This window comes from Hibiscus syriacus, unplaced genomic scaffold (genome assembly GCF_006381635.1).
Source record: "Hibiscus syriacus cultivar Baekdansim isolate YM2019G1 unplaced genomic scaffold, ASM638163v2 tig00111027_pilon, whole genome shotgun sequence".
Classification (NCBI taxonomy): Eukaryota; Viridiplantae; Streptophyta; class Magnoliopsida; order Malvales; family Malvaceae; genus Hibiscus; species Hibiscus syriacus.
Window position 1 is genome coordinate 306,766 of NW_024062960.1, and position 24,673 is coordinate 331,438.

At 35.7% G+C, this 24,673-nt stretch overlaps 1 long non-coding RNA gene and 3 pseudogenes across 1 annotated transcript; 2 read left to right on the forward strand and 2 right to left on the reverse strand.

Moving 5' to 3' along the window:
- Positions 1 to 480: 480 nt before the first annotated feature.
- On the forward strand, positions 481 to 2,757 carry LOC120151066 (annotated as a pseudogene).
- Positions 2,758 to 3,140: 383 nt separating this feature from the next.
- On the reverse strand, positions 3,141 to 6,385 carry LOC120151065 (annotated as a pseudogene).
- A 10,409-nt stretch (positions 6,386 to 16,794) lies between these two features.
- LOC120151086 lies at positions 16,795 to 18,436 on the forward strand (annotated as a pseudogene).
- Positions 18,437 to 21,796: 3,360 nt separating this feature from the next.
- On the reverse strand, positions 21,797 to 22,834 carry LOC120151088. Its single transcript, XR_005518592.1, has 3 exons — positions 22,335 to 22,834; positions 22,117 to 22,227; positions 21,797 to 21,836 (listed from the first exon to the last, which is right to left on the reverse strand). It is a non-coding gene; the product is annotated as an uncharacterized LOC120151088 (long non-coding RNA).
- Positions 22,835 to 24,673: the final 1,839 nt, after the last annotated feature.

Here is a 24,673-nt window from a genome sequence, read left to right on the forward strand (position 1 = left end):
CACGTGTTCTCATAAAACCAAAATCTAGCCGTCCATAAAACAAGACAAAGCAACACTCGACGCGTTATTCATATGATCTTATTATTATTTCGGATAAAATACATTTTAGATTATTAAACTATATTATTGTTTTAGTTATTAAATTTTTAAAAATAAAAATGATATTAAATTTATTAAAATATTGTAAAAATTTAATAATTATTTTAAATGATAATTTGATAAAATTTAGTAATTATTTCATAATAATTTAATAGATTTTATAATAATTTTATAATATTTAAAAATATAATAATTAAAATAATTTTTTAAGTATAATTTACTGACTATTTACTTTCCTCTCGGAATTGTTTGGTAAATGCATTTCCACTTCCAGAAACAAAGAGAAAGTAAAGCAAACCCACTTGTGAACAAAACCCAGACATCTAATATTAATGCAGAAAATATTAGCTTTGTTTAAAGAAAACCAAACCATTTCCTTCAAACCCATCAAGGAAAATACCTTCTTTTTCCCACAGGTTTCCTTCCTTCTTCTCAACCTATTTTGTTATTCAATCTCTTCTGGGTTTGAAACAAAGATCCCTTCTTTTCAGTAAAAATTGATTTTTTTTCCTTTTGTTTTGGGGTCACACTCTTAGGATCTGAGATTGTTGGTCCTCACCTAAGGTACCCTTTTCTTCTTCTTCTCTATATTTGGTGTTAATTTCTTGTTTTTTTTTCTATTTCTTTTGATTGAATGATCATTGGGTATTTTCTATGTTGTATGTTCGTTGCTTTGTTTCATGGGGAAATGGGATTGAAGTAGATATTGAAGGGTTTTTTTAATTAGTCATTGTTTTAGCTCATTCTAGCTATGAACTTTACTGATTTGGTGATTGAATTTATGAACTTCTGTTTTGGTTTACCCTTTTATTCATAGTTTTGCATATATTTTGCAATTCCATTGTTGGGTGCTTGATGCTTTGTCGATATTCAATCGTGTCGATACTTGTTGCAATTCGTGTTCTTATACTGTTAAATGCTTAATCTTGGATAGTACATCTTGTGCAATTAACTTATCGAGAATAATTCTAGCACTTCACTAGTTTGTTAACGTTTCTTGTTCAGATATTGGATTGGACTGAGTCGTACTGACGATTTCCTTTTCTCTGCCTCGAGGATTGCTTTCCGTTGACATCGTTGTACACCATGGCCAATCTAAATGCTTCGGAATCCTTGGAACAAAAAGGAACTCTTATGGTGGATTCAAATGTGAATGTGCTTCAACCTTCTATGATCCAGCCAAAGCGAACCTCATCGGACGGTCCCGTGGCTATCCTTTGGGATATAGAGAATTGCCCTGTCCCGAGTGATGTCCGCCCTGAAGATGTAGCCGGGAATATAAGAATGGCTTTGCGAGTGCATCCTGTAATTACGGGAGCTGTTATGATGTTTTCTGCATATGGGGATTTTAATGCCTTCCCCAGGAGACTCAGGGAGGGCTGTCAGAGAACTGGTGTCAAACTCATAGATGTACCGAATGGAAGGAAGGACGCTGCTGACAAGGCTATCTTGGTTGACATGTTTTTATTTGCCCTTGATAACCCTCCGCCTTCATCAATCATGCTGATTTCGGGAGATGTTGATTTTGCTCCGGCCCTTCACATACTTGGTCAACGTGGCTATATAGTCATTCTCGTTATTCCTGCCAGGAGCGTTTCGTCTGCACTGTGCAGTGCTGGTAAGTTTGTTTGGGATTGGCCTAGCGTTGCTTGTGGGGAAGGCTTTGTGCCTCCTTCGAAGGCCTTAATGCCTCCTCGAGGAGGGCCGGCTGATATTTCTGGGTGTTTCATGGGGTGCCATATTGGTGACAATCCAGATGGCCAAAATGAGGAAGAGGCGATAATTTATAAGGGTTTTTCACAAAGCTGTTACAACTCGAGAGATTTCACAATAGTATCGCAGTCTTTGTCTGAATATACAAGTAATCCTTCAGTTGCCATACCTTCTTTCCCTGCAACTTCAAGATCGCAAAGTCTCCCATCTGGTTTGAGTGAAGTACCGGGGTGTCCCAGCGTTTATGATCAGAATGATGTCATGTGGGTTCAGCCCGGAGACATAAATGGTTTGAAGGGACAACTGGTGAAATTGCTTGAACTTTCAGGAGGATGCATGCCTTATCCGCGTTCCTGCCGAGTATAATAAGTTTTTCGGGAGGCCTCTTTATGTGGCAGAGTATGGGGCATGCAAACTCGTTAATCTTTTCAAAAAGATGGGGGACACTCTAGCAATTGAAGGAAAAGGTCATAAGAGATTTGTCTACCTTAGAAACTGGAAATCGAGCCCAAGTGCACCACCTTTGGCTCTGGGGGCTGGCTCTTCTGACAAGTTTTCCGATGAGGAAAGAGTGGTAGTTGAAGAATGTGACGAGAGGAGGAATAATGGAGCCGCAAGTTATGATGTTGATGACCGTAATCTCGAGCAATTTAAATACGAGTTGCAGGAAATTCTTGTGAGTTATTCCTGCCGAATATTCTTGGGTTGCTTTGATGAAGTATACCATCAACGCTATAAGAAGATGCTAGACTATCGGAAGCTCGGTGTGGAGAAGCTAGAAGAGTTGTTTGACAAGGTGAGGGATGTTGTGGTCTTGCACGAAGAACCAGTAAGCAAGAGGAAGTTTCTTTGTGCAGTAGGTAGTTAGAAAAAATCCGACAGACTCGTACTTGTAAACTCGAATAAGATCAGACAATCGAGGTATGTTGATCAATGCTTCGTCTCTTTGATCCGTCTCTGGTTTTCTCTCTTTTTTTCTGTGCCAGGGTTTCATAAGTGGCAGATAGAATATAGGAGATGCAATTCATGCATGGATTTGGGAAGCTCATGGCTTGTCAACCACTACTGTGCAAGCTCTGTTGTAAATTAAAATCCCAGCAATAAGAACTATTTACATTCTTAAAGCTTATTAACAATGTCACAAATATTATTTCAAATTTGTATGTCATTGTTATCATGCTTTATGCAAGTGATTCCACAAACTCATTCTGCAATTCATCACTAATGGCGGCTGCTCCGTCTCGAAAAGTTTACGGTTTTTGATCAAGAACATCCGGCTTAAATTGGATATAGTCCACTCTATTACTAGATTTTATGATCTATGAGAAGAAAATTGAAGTTCTATCTTCACTTGAGCAAGCCTGTTGTCTTGCAAACAGGACATAGGTTTTTCAGCATTAACCACTGTCTGATGCAGTTAGTGTGAAAGTCGTGTCCACAATCGAGTGTTCCAGAATCGTCCCCATCATTGTATTCTTCCTGCCATAGTGAAAGTTCAAACAGGGTAAACAAGATGAGGTACTATGAACAGAGTTTAAAGCAGCTTTTTTCTGCTCGCCTAGCATCGTACCTGACAGATACAACAGGGTTCTGATTCTTGTGCGGATCCTGTTGTAATGGATGAATACTTGTGCTGTTTCATTAACTTCAGAATTGTTTCTTCGTTCAGTCCGGTACTAACGTCTCCTATGAGTTCTTCTAATGCCAACAGTTCCTGGGGTTCCGGTTGCAATGTGAGAAGAAAAACCTCCATGTAATGTTAAGTGATAGAACGTTACATAGCAATCCATTTTACCTCGTATGACATGTTATCAACGTCAAGGCGCATATCTCTGTGCCTGTCGTGTGTTTCGGCCATGCCATGATATATGAATGGATCGAACAGCGTATAATCCTGAAAGGGTATCACATAAAGATCTAATGTCATACAACATCATATAATGCAGAAAAGGAGCAAGAAATATTCTCAGACAACATAGAACTGATGATCAAGAAAAAAGGAAATAGATCTCTCAACCTTAGCCAGCAAAATCACAGTACTCAACATAGCCAAAGGGAAAAGAAAATTGTTACTGCAAGCTAACAACCTATTTATGAAAATGTAATGGCGATATAATCACTGCACGAATCAAAAACCAAACCTCGATTTGTAGGTTCTCCCCCCTACGCATGGCAGTCAAAACTTGACGAATCTGACACATGTGGAAGGAAATAAATTTGTGAAGAACATCAAATATGAAATATGCAAAAGAAAAAAGAATATCAACAGCAATTTATAAACAAAACCATGCCTTCTTAGAATCTATAAATGTGAAGAGACGATGTCAGTTAATAATTAGCAAAAAGTTTCCTCATAACGCAAACCTCAGATATTAGCTGGTGTCTCCCTTCAATATCAGCAGCCAAAGCTCGCAATGAGTGAGGCATCCCAAGAACATGATCACCTTGTCTCTCCAACATGAGTGCTGACCTTGGGTATGCTCGATTATTACCTTGGCTGTTAGATCGAGATGGCACTCTTGTTTCTTGTGAGGAAGCAGAAGGGCCACCTGAAGATAACGACAGAAAATAACCACTACTGTTACCAGATTCAGAATCAAGTGGGGGATACAAAGACCAAGGTGCAAATTCTGATAGTCGTTGATGATAATGTATTGGCGGATTCTGAGGAGGAATCCAGGAAGGGGTGGGTAAAGACGGGATGCTTGAGCTAGCCCCAGGTTGATTAGAAGCTGGAACACTTCCAGAAGTGCTAATATTATTTTCAGTTGACAAACTCCAACCTGTAGGATTTTGTGCTACACGTCTCATCTCAGTTTCCGGTACAAACATGGGATGCTCTACATTGCTTCTCGAGATATTTCTTATGTTTGGTTCCTCCCTGAAGGCAGCAGCAGCTCTCTCGGCAGGATTAGTAGATCCTGATGGGTTGCCAGCTCTTGACCTGGAAGTCCCATTCCAAGGGAAAGGATGCACATTTCTTGGCACAACAGAAACAGTCCTCGAATGAGGTTGAGACGAGGGAGAGCCAGAATTTTCGGCTATTGCTGCTGTTGATCTCAGGTCTCTAGAGTCACCAAATGGGGCAGCTCTAGGGTAACTTGGAGAGCCAAAACTAGACTGCCCAGCAACAACAGTTGATGATAAACTATATGGTAAACATTCTTGTCGGCTTCCATGATTTTCACTTCTTGCACTAGAAGAAGGAAATGCATCACTAACTACTACTCTTATACCAAGCTGATCAGGAGGGGTAACATTATGTAAATTCCGTGAAGGTGTCGGCAAACCCATGTGACTAGAAGCATCATTACGAGCAGGAATAGCATGCATTGCAACGTTTTCAATTTGTTCAGGATGGCTCGAAGTACTAGCAGAATAAGACTGTCTTGAAGTACCTTCAAGGAGCTTCCTCTTGCAGGATAAACCCCAACTCCCCAAAGAAGAGCCAGAGCCATCATCAATTTCCTCCCCCTCGTAATTAGAGATTCCAGAAGAACTACAAACATTATGAGACGCACTGGCATTAGATCCCTGCTCACTTTCTGATCCAACTGAGTTGTGCGGATTAGCACCCATACCAGATCCAACATCTGACCACCCATTACCCCTGCGGCTAATAAATCCTTCATTTAGATTCACACTCAGTGGGCCATGACTAGAACTGGAACCTTCAAAATATATGGGCGTGTTTCTAACCTGATTGATACAATGGCCGTTATTCAATCTCCCAGGAAAAAAGATATTTGGTGGTTCAACCCGCCTTTCTTCTGAACTTCGACCTCACCAGCACGAGTACCATATGTAGACCAGCCATGCTCTACTTTTGTTCCATCATCATCAAGATGGTGATTCAGCATATCCTGATTTGACTGGTTTTGCAGCCTAACTCTAGAGCTTGGTTCACCAGAATTCTAGCCACTAAAGATCTGAACATCAGGAGTAAGAGTGTTTCCATGCATTTCACTAGAAGGAACTGTATAATTGGGTGACCGGGTTTCCAAAGGATTCAACAAGTTACCCAAGGAATTTGGTTGACCAATACTAGCGTTATCAGGACTAGGTCCCTCTTCAATGTTAACAGTTTCAGGGAAGGAATTAATGGTGTCCCCTTGACGTTGCATCAGGGACGGTATGTTCCACCCAGAAATATTTCTGAGATGCTTAAATAACCCTTGAATTTTTCAGCTTTCCAAGGTCATGTAAGATTAGCCAGTTGCATTCCGTGTTTCACATATGTCAGCAAGGGAAACCTCGAGCCAGTAAACATCTTGAACCAAAAGAACGAACTACCACACTGACAGGACGTGCAGGCAAGAATAATTTTATGTTACACAGAATGCAACACGAAATCTGAATAGGTCAAGTACATCAAAACTAAGTTAAAATACTGAAAACTTGGTTTATCAAAAGAAAAACAGAGTAACATTTGATGGATTGAGTAGAAAAGTGATTATTAAACTATTACTGAATATAATGTGCTCATTACTTAACACCTAGCTTCGGCTTACAGACGGGAAAAGTTCAAAATCTTTTGGTGAAGAACATTCAAACTTTTGCATGAAATGCTTCTAGCCTGTGCCGGAAGATCAAAGGGATTACAATGCTGCGACAATCAAATTCACGACGTTGTTTAAGCATCAAATCACAATATCAACAAAATGTAATTAGCAATGTCAACACACCTTTTCGTCCTACTAAGATTCAAACTCCTAAAAATAGGATAGAATTTTAGGATTCAAACTCCTAAAAATAGGATAACATTTTGCTAGGATTCAAACTCCTAAAAATAGGATAGAGTTCTACTAAGATTTAAATTCCTAAAGATAGGATCCACAAGCACTATAAATAGCCATTGTAACTCACCATTGTAACACATGATTTACACACAAAACATAGAGGAAAGCACGGGAAGATACAAAGGCAAAGCTATTGTAAAGGATTCGAAAAGGAAATAAAAGGTAGCATTTTCTTTTTTCTTTCTTTTGCATGTGCACGTTATTTTTCTTGAGATTTGGTTCGAATAACCCAAAACGTAGGTTGCGCCGATGACCAAAATGGTAGGGTTTCGAAGTTTCGAACCTAGATCTACCCCGAGGCTTATTTTGAAAAATCGGTTTGATTTTCGGTTAAATGAGGGGAAGAGCTTTTTAAAAATCATATTAGTCCCTTATTATTATATGGATATTTTATTCATTTATTTTTATTATTTATGGTATTATTATTATATGTATATATATATATATATTCTTTAATATTCTACTTATAAGTCTATTATTACTATATATATTGTAATTATCTTTATCTAGTCATATATTTTTTTACTTTTAATGGTTGATTTATATACCTATTATAATATATATATATTCTTAATTATTTTTTATTTGATTATTTTTTTATTTACGTAATATATCTTATAACTTTATTATATATATATATATATATATTATTTTCGTTTTTTTATTTATTATTATTATATTATTTTAAAAAAAAATCTTGTGTCTTTATCATTATTATTATTAAACATTATATTATATATTACTAACCTAGATGACCCATTTTTTGTCTTATTTCTGATTAAAGCTCCTCACTTTCGGTGAAGTGAGAGGGTAACTTTTCTATTTTTTAATACTTTGATGTATATATATATATATATATTTTTTTTTCCTTTTTCAAATATTACTATATATAATTATTACTTTACTATTTTTTTCTTTTATCTTATTTATTTATTTTATTTATTTTATTTTATTTTTTCCTTTTACCTTATTTGTTTTATTTACCTTGTTTATCTAACACATTTCTCGATTTTTTTAAGGATATTTTCAAATCAATAAAGGGTAAGTAATTAGGGTCGAAACTTTACCTTTTAATTTAACTTGTTATTTTTCTTAATTAAGACAACTGGAAATTACGTAGTACCGAAAGGGCGGTTCAAGGGTGCTAATCCTTCCTTGACCGTAACCGACTCCCGAGCCCGACATATTTCTGGTAAGACGCAGATCAGGTAAGAAATAGGGTATCCGATCAACCCATTTATTTTTAAATAAATGATCGGTGGCGACTCCAATCCATTTTCCTAAGTCGAAGCCCAATTCCGGGGCCCAACCGAAAGACGGTTGCGACAGCTTGGCGACTCCGCTGGGGACACAGGTAAGTGAGTCAGGCTAAGGTAATTTCCAGTTGTCTTTTTAATGAAATGGTAAGTTTAAATTTTAAGGTAACATTTCGATCCTTATTACTTACTTTTGATTATATTTTCGAGTAATTAGTTGTACTAACCGTTTTCTCAATGATTTCAGCCCTTAAAGTCTTTTTTCATCTAAGGCTCTAAACCCGAGCTCCGAACCCGTTTTAAGTGGGGGTGAAAGCGACGCATTCGTGTGAATTTATTCACCGCATATGCCTAGCAAGTAGCCTTCGGGATTCATATACCTTATGTCTTCGTGTGAATTTATTCTCCGCATAGACATAAGGGAATGTGTCCTCTCGAGTTTAACTTAGTCCACACAAACCTGTGATGGGTTTAGGACTAAGGGTCTGGCAAGCCCAAAGGGCACCAGCAAGGAGAACTCGGGTACCGTTTTTTTAGAACCTAAACCGGGAGACTATGGAGAATTAGAGCCCACCCCAAAACCTCACTTCAAACCCTAGGCTGTTTTATTTCATGCTTTACTTTCTGTTCAAGCATGCGAACTAGACAAATATGCGGTTAGGATTTGTTTGAAATTAGCATACGGGATAGAGATCATGTCCGGGTAGGAATAATAAGCATGTGGGGTAGATATCATGTGGGGTAGGACTTTCATTTTTATGATCGTTTTTGATTATTTTTCACCTCACTAACTCTTTTCATCTTTATTTTATTTTATTTTCATCACTTGCATCATTAAAAAGAGGTCATTGATCCACTAAAACGTGTTTGTTAAAACTCGAATAATCTGAATCCATGGACAAAGGTGTTGTAATACAAGAGATGAAAATACAGAGGATAGTCTACAAGGCGACTATGTGTCACATTCAATCCAGAATACGTGGTGCCCACAATTGAAGAGTATATCACTCTGCTGCATTATAAAAGACCCAAAATGAACCGGGTCTACATCAAGCACAATGAAAGCTTATCTTTGAAGAACTGACTGGCAGAGGTTGCAGGGGCAAGATGAAGGTTATGTATCTCGGAAGTCCCTTGAACACAATAATGGCAAAATGATAGCTGAAATTGGAGACCATTGCTGGCGAATTCAAGAAACAGATTAATGAACTTCACATAGTTCCTATCAATTAAGGGCTCCAATGACGAATTCATTGGGAACATACTCAACAAAAGTAAATGCTCGAGATGCGATCATTCAAGACTTATTGGACCAGTATGAAAAATAACTCAACATTTTCACAGTTCATCTAGAGAGGCTGGAGCGGTTCGACAGGTTATTCAACCGGTGAAAGACGAAAGCAGAAGACTAGTCAACATGTCAGAAGCTATCAGGATATTTTTGTCTCTTAAAAGATAAAACATTTTTGTCCCCAATAAGGATTATTCATAATAACAGGCACATTTCTTGGATCAATGCCTCGAACATTTCATGCATTCTTGCATTTTTGCATCTTCATCTACATTTTTAAGCATATTCATAAACATGAAATTAAGTCACGGATGATTCGATGAAGTGGTCTTAACCACATTACACCACATGAAAGTAAGATTTTAACAATTAAAGAAAAACTGAAATCAGTACAGGGGGAGCTGGATCAGCTGATTGTAGGACTAAGCCTGCCAGGATGATCTGAGAAAAGAGTACCCATCTCCTAAGGGCTACGATGTGAAGTTGTTGCCACATAAGGATTCCCAAACTTCTTCTGAAAACTGTAAGGCGTTTGCCGAAGAAGGGGGCATGGCATATACCATTTGCACTTAGAGGATTATTTTGTTTGAACACATCTTTTAAACGATTGAATTCATGTTACTTTTTAAGGTGGAGCAATTGAACAAATTTTAATCTTTAGTTCTTTGAATATTGAATGAATTAAGGATTCTTTTAATTCTTCAAGAATTATAGATTTTGACATATGACAAGATTAGACCTTTCTTATCCTGTCTCAAACCCCCAAAATGAAATACCTTGATCAAAAAGACCAAATTTTGACATTACCTCCCTTTGAAATTCTTGAACATTGCCTTTACCTTTATGATACACCCATACCTTTCTTTGAGTCAATAAAATCACACCACTGTCTTTTTGGACTCAAAATTGACATTTTAATACCATTAAACCCAAGGCATTGAATTGTTCATCTGAACATGAGCGTTTTCTAAAGACACAACTTGGGGCATCTCGCGGGGAGCTTGAACATTGAGACATCTGGGGGAAAAAGAAGAAGAATTCATCTGAAATAATTCATCCGAAATAATTCTATCATGCATTAACTACATTGTTTTCATGTGAATAGAACTAATCCTGAAAATCTATCCCCCTGGGGATACCTCTTCTGTGAAGACTTACATGTATGAAATGATGAATGGCTTTCTTTCTTTATCCCTTCACAACAGGAGAAAATATATATCCCTTGTGTCCCCTTTTGAGCCTATATTTTTTTTTCTGATTCAACCCTAACCAAGGATCACCCTCCACACTGGGGGCAAGGTGGAAGAAATCTGCTCACATGAGTGAAGACATCGATCCAAAGGTGGACCAAATGGCAAGTGCGAAGATCCAATCAAGAAAAAAAAAGAAAAAGCAAAGAAAAAAAAAGAAAAAAGAGAAACAAAGAACAAAAAAGAAAGAACAAAAATAAAAAAGGGAACAAAAGCACATGCAAAAATTCCCTAAAGAAAAATGGTGCATCAAGCTTCAATGAGATTGATCAAGCACAATCATTCCCGAATCACTGAATCCCTTCACTCGAAGATCATAGAGCATCAAGAGAAGAGACATTTTGAGCAAGACAAGATCGATGGCATCAGAATGAATTGATCCTTGGTTCATACCCTGAAACACTTGTTTGGGCCTATTATCCTTTTCTTTCATAACCACGAACCCTGGCCTACATTACGTGCCTTAAAAGTCCCTTCTAATCATACATGGATTTCTAAACAGAAGAGACTATCTTCAGATTTCATCCCGCCCATCAGAATTAATCTTTGTTTGCAAAAAAACAATGTAATTAATGTATGGTAGAGAAAAATAACAAAGGGGGTTCAAGACGTAAATCCTGAATAACGTCTTGAAACCAAAGGAGGATTCGAGTTGAAAACCTGAAAAGGCGGCTCGAATATAAAAATTGTGCACTGAAGCGATCACACAAATTCCTTGATAAGGCATCGCACAATCCGAGTGTGACAACGAAGGTTGGGAGTCAGAGAACACTTCCAGTAGAGAAGCATGCAAGCTACCCCATCAATCCTTTGAGCATCAAATGCCAAACCTTTGACCAAACACAATGACCTGAGACTTTTTATCCTTTCCTTACTTGACCATCTCTCAAAGATAGCTTTGATCTTGACACTTGTCAAATAGCTATAATTTAGTGAAGGATTAACATTGTAATTAATTCTTTGATATCCAATGAACTCTAGTTTTATGATTTGTCTCAATTGTAAAACTGTGAAAGGGGCAATATTTTTAAAACTTGGGATTAAACATTTTTTGAAACTCTTTTAATTGATATTAAAAGAGAAAGAAAAACATTTTTTTCAAACAAGACAGTCTCTCTAGAGTGGATCTTGGTAAATGACATGTGACTCTTAGACACAAACCTCATGCTCAGAATCAATGCTGAAGCAAGAAATGAGGAACATTTGGGGCATCTTTGAAGATTCAACATGAAATATTGGAGCATTTTTTTGGGCATCTTTGGGGATTCAACATCCTAATGCGAATTATCAGGCCTTTTTCAAGAGATAAAATATAACCAATTCATGTTATATGCATCTTATGCATACATTTTAGAGCATCATTTTTTCCACATACATAATTTTTACAGCTTTAGAGTCAAGTTCGACTTCAAGATGAAGGATACTCGATTCAAAAGCACCTTTAAAGATTGATGTTGGTTGCTTAGCTCAGCAGCAAGAAGCTACACTTCAACCAACTCGACAGATGGAAAGATCGACATTCATTTTCAGATTCGACATTTCCAATATAAATTTTGTCTCGCTTGAGACAGTCTCATTTAATGCAGATGATTATCTCACTTGAGATTGCTTTTTTAAAACAGACTTTGTCTCACTTGGGACTGTTTTACTCGAAAGAAGATCTATTTCACTCATGATTGTTTTTCTTAAAACAAGATTTGTCTCGCTTGAGACCGTTTTCACTAGAAGAGTTTTGTCTCTCTTGAGACAGTTTCCCTTGAAACAAATTTTGTCTCCCTTGAGACAGTTTCTCTTGAAACATAAACATTGAAAACATTTCCCTTGAAATAAATTTCGTCTCTCTTGAGATAGTTTCTCTTGAAACAAAGTTTTATCTCTCTTGAGACAGTTTCTCTTGAAACAATTTTCGTCTATCTTGAGACAGTTTCCCTTGAAACAAAATCTTTGAATTTATTTCCCCTAAAACAAATTTTGTCTCCCTTGAGACAGTTACTCTTGAAACACAAAATCTTCAAATTTATTTCCCTTAAAACATAATTTTGTTTCCCTTGAGACCGTTTCTCATGAAACAACAGATATCTTTGAGATCGTTTCCCTTGAAACGAATTCTATCTCTTTCAAGACAACTTCTTTTGAAGCATCATCTGAACTGTTACACTCAGCTCAGGCACATACTTGAGATGGTCGAGAAGCATTTCTCAAATCAAAAATAGAATGTGCACATCAGATTTGAACATTTGAAGAATTCAAGATCAGGGATCAAAATTTGAAGATTCAAGAATCAAGATTCCAGACAGGCAACTGGAGATCGAGATTTCTCTCCAGAGCCCCAAGATAACATATGTTGCATATGCATTTTAGGCACACCTAAGAGCATTGCATCTATAGCATCACATATATGCATAACTTTTTCAGGTTTTAGCTAGAGTCAATTTCAACTTCGCGGCGAAGGATATTGCACTCAAAGCGACACAATTTGCTCGAGAGTGGATTTCAACTTCACGACGAAGGATATCTAGCTCGAAGCTAAACTTCACAATAAAGGGGTCTCCACGGTTTCAACTTCACGGCAAAGGGAATTGTGTCCACTCGCAACATACAATACTTGGATTTCAACTTCACGACGAAGGATATTCAAGTCAAGGCTCAACTTCACAACGAAGGGGCCATCCGCGATTTCAACTCCACGACGGAGGATATCGTGGCACTCGAGACAACACAAGTTCAACTTCACGATGAAGGGATCGCTGGTTGTCAACAACACTTCCCAATCTCAGAGCCAATTTCAACTTCACAACGAAGGATATTGGACTCCAGACAATGCAAGTTCAACTTCACGACGAAGGGACCGATGCTTGTCAACAACAACTTTCCAATCTCAGAGCCAATTTCAACTTCACAACGAAGGATATTGGACTCCAGACAACGCAAGTTCAACTTCACGACGAAGGGACCGCTGCTTGTCAACAAAATTCATTCAGAGCCAATTTCAACTTCACAGCGAAGGATATTGGACTCCAGACAATGCAAGTTCAACTTCACGACGAAGGGACCGCTGCTTGTCAACAACAACTTTCCAATCTCAGAGCCAATTTCAACTTCACAACGAAGGATATTGGACTCCAGACAACGCAAGTTCAACTTCACAGCGAAGGATATTGGACTCCAGACAATGCAAGTTCAACTTCACGACGAAGGGACCGCTGTTTGTCAACAACAACTTCCCAATCCCAGAGCCAATTTCAACTTCACAACGAAAGATATTGGACTCCAGACAACGCAAGTTCAACTTCACGACGAAGGGACCGCTGCTTGTCAACAAATTTCATTCAGATTCAATTTCAACTTCACACGAAGGATATTGGACTCGAGACAACACAAGTTCAACTTCACAACGAAGGGACGGCTGGTTGTCAACAACAATTTCCCGGTTCCAGAGCCAATTTCAACTTCACGACGGAGGATATTGGACTTGGAACAATCCTACTTACTTGGATTTCAACTTCACGACGAAGGATATCCAACTCAAAGAAAGATTATCTGCCATCAAAATTGTCGAGTTCGACTCCATTCAGCTCGATGACACATCAATCACATTACTTTCCGGTTGCAGTCGAGGTTTTCAAGTCGAGAAGAGGACCTGGGTTAGCCGTGCCTTAGTGACAAGCAACCATTTTCAAACAGCATAGCTTAAGTCAAGAAAAAGCTATCTGTCAATGAAGATTTCTGAGTTCGATTCCGATCCAAGGTCTTTAAACCGAGAAGAAGACCGAAGGGTAACGGGAAGCCACGTGCTGATTCAAATTCCGAACTACGGCTTTAATTTCATATCATTTCAAGATGAACTCGACTTCACGATGGAGGAGTCATCTGTAACTCAATTCGACAGGGAGTTATTGAAACATCAGAGTCAATTTCAACTCCACCGAACGAAAAGTGTGTCTTTTAATCTTTGCCCTATCCCCGTTACACGACTATGGGCAAGAGGGGCAGCTGTCAACACCTTTTCGTCCTACTAGGATTCAAACTCCTAAAATAGGATAGAATTTTAGGATTCAAACTCCTAAAATAGGATAACATTTTGCTAGGATTCAAACTCCTAAAATAGGATAGAGTTCTACTAAGATTTAAATTCCTAAAGATAGGATCCACAAGCACTATAAGCCATTGTAACTCACCATTGTAACAATGATTACACAAAACATAGAGGAAAGCACGGGAAGATACAAAGGCAAAGCTTTGTAAAGGATTCGAAAGGAAATAAAAGGTAGCATTTTCTTTTTTTTCTTTGCATGTGCACGTTATTTTTCTTGAGATTTGGTTCGAATAACCCAAAACGTAGGTTGCGCCGATGACCAAAATGGGTAGGGTTTCGAAGTTCGAACCTAGATCTACCCCGAGCTTATTTTGAAAAATCGGTTTGATTTTCGGTTAAATGAGGGGAAGCTTTTTAAAAATCTATATTAGTCCCTTTATTTATTATATGGATATTTTATCATTTTTTATTATTTATGGTATTATTATTATGTATATATATATAGATATTTCTTAATATTCTACTTATAAGTCTATTATTACTATATATATGTAATCTTTATCTAGTCATATATTTTTTATACTTTTAATGGTTGATTTATATACCTATTATTATATATATATTCTTAATTATTTTTATTTGATTATTTTTTTATTTACGTAATATATCTTATAACTTTATATATATAATATATATATATATATATATATTTTCGTTTTTTTTATTTATTATATTATTTTTAAAAAAATCTTGTGTCTTTATCATTATTATTAAACATTATATTATATATTACTAACCTAGATGACCCATTTTTTGTCTTATTTGATTAAAGCTCCTCACTTTCGGTGAAGTAGAGGGTAACTTTTCTATTTTTTAATACTGATGTATATATATATATATATATATTTTTTCCTTTTTCAATATTACTATATATAATTATTACTTTTACTATTTTTTTATTTATTTATTATTTTATTTATTTTATTTTTTCCTTTTACCTTATTTGTTTTATTTACCTTGTTTATCTAACACATTTCTCGATTTTTTTAAGGATATTTTTAAATCAATAAAGGGTAAGTAATTAGGGTCGAAACTTTACCTTTTAATTTAACTTGTTATTTTTCTTAATTAAGACAACTGGAAATTACGTAGTACCGAAAGGGCGGTTCAAGGGTGCTAATCCTTCCTTGACCGTAACCGACTCCCGAGCCCGACATATTTCTGGTAAGACTCAGATCAGGTAAAATAGGGTATCCGATCAACCATTTATTTTTAAATAAATGATCGGTGGCGACTCCAATCCATTTTCCTAAGTCGAAGCCCAATTCCGGGGCCCAACCGAAAGACGGTTGCGACAAGCAAAAAGCAGGATCTACACACACAAAAACTTTATCATATTGACAAATTCATTAACCTAAATGTAAGCAACACAAGCCTATCTTGTAAAGCTTTGAATTTTGGACAAAAGTGTAAAAAAACAATAAAACCCAAATCTTTTTTTTTATTTAGTAAAAAGTAATACCAAATTTAGCATCAAATGAATGAATTGAAGAATGCCAATACCCAATAACCTAGATAATTTACCAATTTTTATTTAAAAATAAAATAAAATCGAAAATGTCTGTAGATAAACACCCCAATTAACATAAAATCTGTAGCAAAGAACCCAACGTAATCAAATTAAAAACAAACATAAAATAAGAAAAAATTATGACATCCACAAGGAGTGGAATTAAACGATCTTAGAGGTAAACTATTTTAGATCACTCAAGTAAATATATCAAATTTAGAAAGAAAAGGGGAAAACAACACAGATTAATAGAAAATACCTGGAAAATAAATCTGACTATCTGAGACGGTGAACAAAGCGATCAAAAACTGGGTCTTTGAGATGAATAGGGTATTAAGAGAAATACTGGTGAAGTAAGGAATTCTTCGTTTTTTACTTATATTTTATTTATTTAATTTTTTGGGACTTTTCTCTAGCTCTCTTTCTACTTTTATTCTGATGTGCACTATTTTTTCATTCTCTTTTTTATTAACGATTATTTAAAAAAATAATTCGACTTAATTGATAAAAATGATATTTTTTTAAATTTTTTAAATTTTAATAATTATATTTATAAAATATGTATATGTACATCATAAATGATTAAGGAATATAACATCATAAATGACAACATAAACCAAAAATAGAAAATCATATAAAGTGAAGGAACGACGAATAAAAAAATTGATCCGAAGGGAAAAAGGCCCATTGGATTATACAAAGGAATACAAAAGCCCAACCCAAAAGAAAACAAAATGAAAAGGTAGAAACTCCAAAGGTGAATTAGGCAGGTGGTGTCAAATGATTTGGTCCTTCCTTTCTCTCTGATTCACCAATAACAATCTCTGACACAAAAACCTCGAATTCCCAAAACCCCCGACAAAAATTCCCATGGATCCTCGTAAATTGTCAGCTCTGCTCTCTTCCCTCGTCTCTCAGCTCCTTTTACTGATCATCATCCTCTTCGATTCCAACAAAAACGACGACAACAATCACCATTTCATTGGCAACAACGCCTTTGCTATCATCCACCATTTGCTCTCCTCGCAACAAATCGCCGCTTCCCTTTCGTTCGTATCGGTTTCTCGAAAACGGAAGAGAACCCATTGCTCGGAATCTGATTCCGAGTCTGCCGGAGATGAAATCGCCTACCGCGGACTCGACCGAGTCAGGCTCGGGTTGACTCGTGATCCCGACTCGTTCAAACCGTTCTTCCGGATGAAATCATCCACCTTCGAGTGGCTCGCCGGGTTGCTGGAGCCGCTGTTGGAGTGCCGGGACCCGGTTGGTTCCCCGTTGAATCTCTCCGCCGAATTACGTTTAGGGATTGGTTTGTTCCGGTTAGCCACCGGTTCGAGTTACGCCGAGATCGCTCGAAGATTTGGGGGTATCCGAGTCCGTGACTCGTTTCTGCGCTAAGCATCTCTGCCGCGTCCTTTGCACTAATTTCCGATTTTGGGTCGCGTTTCCGAGTCCAGAGGAGCTTAACTCAGTATCCTTAGAATTCGAACAACTCACTGGATTACCGAATTGTTGCGGTGTGATTGATTGTGCTAGATTCAATATTGTGAATGAAATCAATGGCAGCATTGATAGCATTGCTGCTCAAATAGTTGTGGATTCATCATCAAGAATTTTGAGCATAATTGCAGGTTTCAAAGGTGATAAAAGTGATTCCAAGATCCTCAAATGCTCAACTTTGTGTAAAGATATTGAAGAAGGAAAGTTATTAAATTCAAGCCCATTGATTGCCAATGGAGTGTCTGTAAATCAGTATTTTACTGGTGATTGTGATTACCCTTTGCTTCCATGGTTAATGGTGCCTTTCGTTGATGATGTTGTTCCGGGGTCGTTCCGAGGGGAGTTCAATGCCGCACACAGTGTGATGTGTGTTTCAGCGTTGAAAACCGTTGCTAGTTTGAAGAATTGGGGGATTTTGAACAGACCGATGCGCGAGGAGTCCAAGACCGCCATCGCGGTTATCGGGGCTTGTTCGATCTTACATAATGTATTGCTCATGAGAGAAGATGATTCTGCGTTGTGTGAAGGTATGGGAGATTACTCGGTGCTGCATGATCAAAGCTCTCGGCAGCAGCACTATGAGGAAGCCAGCATAGAGGCTTGTGGCATTCGAGATGCATTGGCGAAACAAGCTCGTGTTTCGAGTTCGGCACAATAGTAGCTCAATTAGATTGGTTGATTTGGTTGCAGAGTCGAAAATAGTATCGGATTCGGGTCGTTTTCGGATAGCAAATTCTTTTGCTCATTTTGAAACAACAAATAATTTCATATTGGATTATACATTCTTTTCCTCCATGGCAATACCCAATGTCATGTTAGTAAGGTACCCTTCACTTCGTTTCTTGTGTTTTCTGGTCTGCCATTTGGTTCATGTAGATGAATCTGTTTCAGCATACAAGTGTACTTCTCCTGCTCTGTTAAACTTGGGCACCTTAATTCTATTGCTTCATGCATTGAATTAGCATATGATAAAGTATAAATCTCAAAATTTGTAAATCGGAGCTTAACTTAGTTCTTTTGATTCGTGCATTAAATGATAGTGTTTAATATAATTAGAGTTCAAATCTTAATATTCGGATTTATATTAAGGTTTAAGGTTTAAGAATAGAAGTCGCATTCTATCTTACATACGTAGGAAATAAAAAGAAATCACTAAATTCAATTGTCATTCTGAATTAGAAACAGGGGAGTGTTTAATGAATTGTTCATGAATATTTGCTTATTAAGCTAAAAAAACGAGTATGAATAATTTTTTTATATCTATTTAATAAACAAACGAACATGAATATTAGTGTGTTCGGTTCATTTATATTCACAAACAAGCTTATTTATAAGTTTGTTTATCATGTTCTCTTTTTCCTTTTTATTTTTTTTTCACTTTAAATATTAATGAAGTTAGGGCTTAAATTGAACAAAGTTAAATTTTAGAATTTAAAGTGTGAAGCCTAAAAAGCTTAAGGACTAGTGGTATAATTTTACCATTTTTCTTTGATTTGCAATTTGTAAATAAAAGGGTGAAAAGCAAACAAACATATTTGTGAATGCTAAACAAACTTAACATGAAAACTTTCATAAATAAATAATGGATAAAAACTTAGTAAAAATTTAAACGAAAATTAACATAACATGAATCATTTCAAAATTAAATAAACAAACATGAAAATAACTTTATTCATTCAAACTCAATTCATTCACATCTCTAATTAGAAGATTGCGACAACTTATGATTCATCGACTCGGTCAAACTCTTGATTGATTGTCATGAGTTGTGAATAATGCCCTCATTCATAGTATGCCCCTACAAATAGAGGTGGATGTAAGAATTTATATTAGGGCAAATTTATAAAATTTTAAAGGGATATGTACTCATATAATTTCAAGAATCAAAATAAATTTTTAAATAAAAAAATATACAAATTTAAAAATTTCAATAGCAACTGCTCTCACCCACCACACGATCCATCTCTACGTGCAAAATGCAAATACTACACAAATGGCTTAAAGGAAGGGGTAGTTGTCAAAGGGTTGGGTAGCAGAAAAGCTTTGACCTAAAGCAAATTGACTCAATGGCTTCACTCCCTTACTCACCAAACGCAGGTTTCAATCTTGTTTACCTTACAACAATTTGTGAGTGGAATTTGGTAAACCTCCCATTTAATTTTACCTCCCTCCCTCACACACACACATATATATTTAAATAACTTACTGATTAAAGTTAAAAAAACAATATTTTATCGGTAAATATTAATTCACATTGGATTAGAGTAGTTCGACCTAAAAATTTCCTACTAAATACAACTTTTCCTTGTATAGTATCTTGGATGAACTACACATTTAGTAACTCAACCATCACTTTTACTTCGTTTCAATCACCTAATTATTTTTGTTTCAAAATCATATCCGATGTTATGTTTTGGTTTTATTTTGGCCACTCATCGTTAAAAAATTAACAAAATTATTGACATGGCTTTTTTTAATGATGACGTGTCATTATTTTATGGTGACACATCAACATCAACGTTAATTTTTTAACAGTTGATGATCAAAATAATGTCAAAATGTAACATTATGTATGATTTTGAAACAAAAAATAGTTAGGTGACTAAAATAAAAAAAGTTACAGTTAAGGTACTAAACTTGAAGGTTACCATAGTTTTTTCCTCCTTTAGTTTTTTGTGTAATTTTTAATTTCATCAGTGTACTTTATTTTTTCGTAATCTAACCTTTGTACTCTATTCTTGGTAAATCTATGAACTTTAATAATTGATTTTTGTATATAAATTATTTGAATTGTGTATTTTTAGGTCCACAGTTTGACAAGAAAGTTTGAGAATATCATCCAATTGGATTAACTTATTTCTTAAATTATGAGGATCTAGTTTAAACAAATTAAAAGAAAGGGACTAATAATTGTTTTAAGTTAAGGGATCAAATTCACAATTATGTCACTTCCATTTTAGGGTAAAGTATAGTAATGGTCATTGAACTTTTCTAAAGCTTTCATTTAGGTCCCCTAACTTTTAATACTTGCAATGCAGTCCCCCAACATTTAGTCCGTTTGAAATATGGTCCCCCAACAGTTACGTCGGGGACCATATTGCAAATAGACTAAATGTTGAGGGACCATATCGCAAACAGACTAAATGTTGGGGGATTAAATTGAAAGTTTTAAAAGCTGGGTGACCTTAATGAAAGCTTTAAAAATTCAGTGATCATTACTATACTTTACCCATATATTATATAGAGAGAAAAAGAAGGATGGAGCATGCGGGTTAAAACATTAGATGTTACAAATGATAATAAGTCAAAATATTCAAACCTATCCTCAAGAATACTTTTGGAAGTAGAAGATATGTTTCTCCCTTCTATAACCGATCTTCAATCTCATTTGAATTTTTTAATTTTTCAGAAAAATCATTTTGTCTGTCTAAATGTTATTTCTTCTTTCAATTTCTGAATTACATGCAATAAAGAAGATAAGAATCATAATAATGTAAAATTGTGAAAAATTATACACAAGATTAATTATACACTAACATAGTGATTTTTTTCTTCACTAGATCAATTATACCTTACATTTTGAGTTTAGATCATCACTATGAAACATTTTCCCAATTTGGAAAAAGAAAAACCTTATGTGGACTTGTGTCATAAAAGCAAGTTTGACAATATGATTACATATGACCAGGCATCATTCATTGTCCTTTAGCAATATCCTACGGCAATTAGACACAAGTTGAAGGTCAAGAAAATACAATAACCCAGATCAATTTGTATACGAAAGATGTAAAATTATGTAACATAATGAGAAATGCAAACCCTCCAGGCATGGAAAACCGAAAATATCCCATTCAAATAAATAAATAAATACAAGTAACTATCAAGATTTTAGAATAATAAAACCCAAACATACCAATGTAAATATATTTAATACATATCTATAGTCCAACCTATGATTTCTACAATTTAGGAATTGGGTTTAGTAGTCAGAAAAAAAATCTATCGAGTATAGGAGCAAAGGCTTTAGTGTGCCCTGGGCATTATCAACAGCTACAGTTTGCCAACGGTAATGACCCCAAATCCTGATCCGGAAACATGAGTCTCACTCTCAAAACCCCACGATGCTTGCTTCTAATTCAGTTCCCAGAAAATTTTCCATCATAAGAAGCAATCAAAGGAAAACTTTTCCAACAAACCAACCAGACATAACTATTCCAACAAACCAACCAGACATAACAACAGACGACTACGAACAAAGTTCTCCCATACAGGGTATGTGCTAAATTACCTCTTTTTGTCAATGGACCTCAAAGGGCTATATCCTGCAATTTTAAATTCCATTAGTGCATATAAAAATCAACTGGATGGGAAAGAGAATAACAAAAAAAAAAAAAAAATTGGAAGTGAAAGAAAATGAATCAGCATTAATTCAACTCCTGAGTAAATTTTCAGAAGTAACCAAGCCAATAGTAAGATTTATCACATTCATCTCAACTTCATACTTTGTAAGCCAACAAATAATAAGCAAATGCAGAAAGGAAATGAAAGACGGGAACAACGTAGCAATATAGAAATCAAATTTTATGAGGATAAAATGCTAACCCCGCAATGTCTGTTGGTCTCTCGCGTCTCTTCTTGGAGAATATCTTCGCTCAGGAGATAGCCTTCTGTCAAGCTTATCCCTCAAGTCACCATTTCGATAGTTCCTTTTACCTGGAAATGACAATGAAATTAACACTGGGAACACAAACCACTCAAGATAATTAAACTGCATCAGGTGAAACACGCAAAGGGACAAACAAAATCAATGTTAAGCTTACCATCACATGGAACAATATGAGAAACATTATATAGAACAATAAAACTGCCTTCTTGCCAGTTTCAAAGGGAGGGCAAAAATAGTGTCCTCAGATTTGAATAGAAAAGGAAAACCTGTATGGTAGCCTATATCATTGAGATAACCGTCGAATAATGGGACTGGAAAAAAGATAGTCACCATAATCCCATCTGATTGTTGAGCAATAACAAATATATGAATTCCGAATTGAATGCTACGATATATTTCTCTCCAAATCCATATATAAGACAATATAGTATTTTGCCTGGTATGCAATATAAATAGATTTATTCTGAATGTGTCCCAATAAATTAGCATTCTTTCCCCATGCAAGTAGACAATGTCACTGAGGCAGAAGCAAGGAATTATGGAAACATCAAGTGCTCCAGCAATATGCAACCAGTAGAAGCTATGACAAATTACATACCAGAGTTGCACATCAAATCTGCCTTGCATCTCAATACTTTGTATGAACACATGTTCCGGGAAAACCTATAACAGAGCCTTCGCGAACGCCTGCTTCTTTCATGGATGCATAATGACAAACCAAGATATAGCTGAGCAGGAAAAATACCAAAACCAGCTCTAAGATTTACCAACCAGCACAATCCTTTCTGAAGAAAGACAATACTAACTTTGTCAGTGGATACTTTGTTTAAACTGAAACAACCAGGCTGACATAATGGAAAATAAGTCTCCAGAAGAAGCCTAATTATAAGTTAAAAAACTGTCAACAACTTCGGGATCCCACTCATGTTTACAAACCAAGTTGATCTGATCTGAGCAGAATCAACTATTTGTTACAAAAAATATGCAGCCAAGCCCATGCGAAGTTTCGATGAGGGAAGCAATGGACGACAAAATATTGGCCGGCTAAAAATAACATACCAGAAACATACAAGTTAAAAAATATAGCAAAAGAAAACAAATGCGGTTTAAGTAGTTCTGCCTACCTAATATCAACAAAAGATGAGGGCAGCAACAATAACAGTTTCGGTGAACTAGCAGGGAAAAACAATATTTTTTTACCTGTTCAGCAACAGACAGCAGACACAAGATGGACTTCATTTTAATAGAGCTAAACAAAATTTTTCCTATAGAATTTACAGTATTACCATCTGACATTAGCATTCAAAAACAAGAAGAAAATTTAAAGTTTAAACATTTCAATGTGTGTAGCTAAGTGCCCTTATGGAAGTATCCCTTCCTCAAAGAGATCTAACATTTTTAAGTCAGCAGGAAAAAAACATTATAAAAGGTTGGTTACAGTGTTCTCTGAAGTCTAAACTCCAAACATAAACTAGAATCCAGCAACATCTTGACAATTCATTTATGGGTAAAGTATAGTAATGGTCACTGGACTTTTCTAAAGCTTTCATTTAGGTCTCCAAACTTTTAAAACTTACAATATAATCCCCCAACATTTAGTCCATTTGCAATATGATCCCTCAACATTTAGTCCGTTTCCAATATGGTCCCCGACGTAACTGTTGGGGGACCATATTGCAAACAGACTAAATGTTAAGGGACTTTATTGCAAGTTTTAAAAATTTAGAGACCAAAATGAAAGCTTTAGAAAAATTCAGTGACCATTACTATACTTTACCCTTCATTTTTAATGAATACAGAGTACACCGACCTCTCACCAACTCTTTCATTGGCCTAACTTGTAAAGTAAACAATGATAAGGTGGATGGGTCCCATCACTAATAATAATCACCCAGTCCCAAGTTAGATTTTTTTTTGGTAAAGTACACATATTATCCTCGTATAATGTGTCAATTTTTAAGTCTAATTATCAAAATTTATAAAATAGTCCCTTAATGTACGACGATATTTTCTTAAGTTTTCTTACTATTAAAAGTTATAAAATGACCACATGACTATTCATATGTTCCAAATTCGTTCTTGTTTGTTAAAAAATGTGTGGTGGTCTGAGTTGGATATAAACATGTTAACTAAAATATGATAAAATTTGATTACATAATCGTTTGAGTTGTATTTTGTAGATTGACTCTCCATTTATATTTATCGTCGAGTCAGTGCTTGAAACATTATGTTTTCAAGACAATGTTTAAAAGCAACAACGATGCTATTAAACGTCTAACCCAGACCGCCATTGATTTTTTTAATGAAAATGAACGAATTTAAAACATATAAATAGTCAGGTGTCCATTTTGTAACTTTTAATAGTCAGAGAACTCAACAAAACAATATGATATAGTCGAAGAATCATTTTTTAACTTTTAATAGTCGAAAGACTCAATAAAGCATCATCCAATAATTAGAGGACCATTTATGTATTTTACCCTTTTAACATAT